The sequence below is a fragment of the Glycine soja genome, chromosome 9 (genome assembly GCF_004193775.1).
Source record: "Glycine soja cultivar W05 chromosome 9, ASM419377v2, whole genome shotgun sequence".
In the NCBI taxonomy this organism is placed as follows: domain Eukaryota; kingdom Viridiplantae; phylum Streptophyta; class Magnoliopsida; order Fabales; family Fabaceae; genus Glycine; species Glycine soja.
This window is the reverse complement of record NC_041010.1, coordinates 5,551,802-5,554,616: the sequence shown is the minus strand read 5'-3', so window position 1 is coordinate 5,554,616 and position 2,815 is coordinate 5,551,802.

Below are 2,815 nucleotides of genomic sequence, written 5' to 3'. Positions count from 1 at the left end.
TATATATATATATATATATATATGAGAATTGTTAACATTCATACACATATTTTTTAATAAGAATACATTAACAAGTTATATATCAGTACGAATAAATTAACAAGTTACATTGTTGATGTAGTTAAAAAGAACCTTTGATCATTATTTGCTAATACACTCATACTAAAATATAAGTCTGTATGATAACAATTAACAAATCCCATAAAGTATTTGTTAACGTAGGCATATTTATTTTTAATAAGTATGTTAATAAGTTACATCATCCTTAGTATATTTTAAGATAATTTATACTTAATAAATTATCAACCAACCCACACTATGTTATAGTAAATCCTTGTATATATCTGCCTTCTCTCTCTAATATCTATCATAGACAACACGCATGCACAATATTTACGCACATAAAATCAAAGAATGGGCACAAAGGGGGACAGAGGAAGGTTTATGGTGTGCATAGAATTGAGTGCTAATACCCGAAAGATCACTACATGCACATTATATTTTGGAGGGTATGTATGTATGAGAGAATAAGGTGTGAGTTGGGGGAGCATGGGAAAACGCCAAAGGGAATGAAGCCAATGTTCAGCTCCCACTAAGCTCTGAGGTACTGTTGTAGGCATGAAGAAACAAAAAACTTTCAAGAGAAGAGAAGAGAAGAGAAGGCTAGGCGTGCCCGACACCAACCCCTCCCTCTCCTTATTGTGGCTCGACTTTTCAAGTTCTCTCCCAACATAGATTCTCTTTGCAGTGCCTAAACCCATCACTTCTCTCAACAGATATAGGACTAGATTCTACTTTCACACTTTTTGCTCCTATCGTCATCTTTAACCAACGTGCTACTACTAACTACTACATTTCTTCAGGGCAAAGATTTATTTATTTTTTCCCTCGTATTCACCGCTTACACTGCAATCAATTTCAATTCATATCAGTCAATTACAAGAAAAAAAAATTACTGTTAAGTTTATCTTTAATTAAAAAAAATTCAACTCAATATTTTATTTAAAAGAAATCAACCTTCTTCTTGTGAGTTTTCAAATTGGTGTGAGTGTTGTTTGCTTTTGTTAAACATTTGTATATGTCTTCAGGGTTTCGAGATCATTTGTTTGAAAAAAGCTGATGTGATCTCAAATTCAAATTTTAGATTTGTAACTATGTTATTAATTAAATACTTTGAGGAGAATTTCATCGTCTATATTAATTTTATCTACCTTGAACAATATTATCTTTAGGAAAAAATACCTATGATTTAAACCATAAAAAATATTGATCCCTTAAATAAATTTTAATTTCTAGCGTTTGGATGAAAAATATCTCAATTCACAAAAAAGAACATTTGTATATGAATTAGAGTGTTCTTTGTATTTCTTATAATTATTTTCTTTTCTTGTAAAAAAGAAAAAGAAGAAGAAGAAAACCATCTTTGTCATTTAAACCAACTAGTAGGGTTGTTGATGAAGGGGGGAAATATTTGAATATGCATAATATGAATCATGCTTTCTACTTTCTGATTTGCATGGAAAATTTAACAAACCAGAGATGATATTGAATTTAATGATACAAGCTTTTTTGTCACCTTTAAAAAGACTCCACTTCCACTCTTAGTGTCATCATTGCAGCTGAGTTGGTGGGCATGCATGGGTTGCTTTAACACCCTTTCATATATATGGAACTTTGTTTATTCTTTTTTGGTAGGAATGAAGGAAGGAATGTCACTTTGCTTGATCTTCTAAATTTCCTCTTTCTTTATTCATTCTCACCACTTTCTCACACTTCGACTGTGAGAGTAGTGGGAAATTTTAAGGTTGGTTGGTTAACTTTGGTGTTAATTAATTTCCATCGATAATGCTTATTGCTTAATTAACAACACGTATAATTGAGTAATTACATTGCCACGTGCATTAATTTTAAGCCACATTAATTGTGGGTAGTTAATGCTAAAAAGAAGAGTAAACAGCAATCATGGTTTCAGTGATTGTTCGTAATTAAATCTGCTATGTCTGTCTCCGAACGTACGTTTTTTGCAGTGCTTAATACATCGACACAACAGTGACGATGACAACTGTTATTGTTGTCGTCGTCTATTCGAATGGATGGGCACGGTGGGTTCTAGATTCTCTTTTTCCTATAGTTGAATAATAGAGGATAGATAGTCATGTTATAAAAATAATTAATTAAACATGTGATTTTTTTTTTAATTTAATAGTTAGTAAGTTTTAAAATAAATTGTGATAGGATTTTATGTGATAAAATTTGTGTCTACCTCTTTTAAGATGGCATTCTATCTAGGCAAGAATGTGTGTTTTCATCATTTTGATGTTATTTAGGAGAAAAGAAACTGCAATTCTGAACTCATGTAAGCCAACTCCTCCTGAGATTAGATCAACCTAACTACAGCGATTCAATCAATACACATACTTAATTTTGTAACCATAATATTTCACCTCTTTCTCATATATATCAGATGTTAATTAATTAATTCAAGTCATATATGTTATGCTTGAAGGCTCGCTTAAGTGGGGAAATGAAAGGGAACTTACTGATAGATAAGAAATTTATTTATTTTATATAGAAAATATAACCTCAATTCTACTTGTCTACTTGTGTTAATAATAAAGATAAGTTATCAAAAAGGGCAAGATAGATAATGATCATTATTAGACTTAGTTTCTGATGCATTTCTCATGCATGTTGCTATCTTATGACACATGATTAACAGTGCATATTTAATTTTGTAAACATTTAATTATAAATAAACCTTGCCCCCATATATAGTACTTGGGACCTTAAAAGATAATTAGTCAGAGTGTAAAGG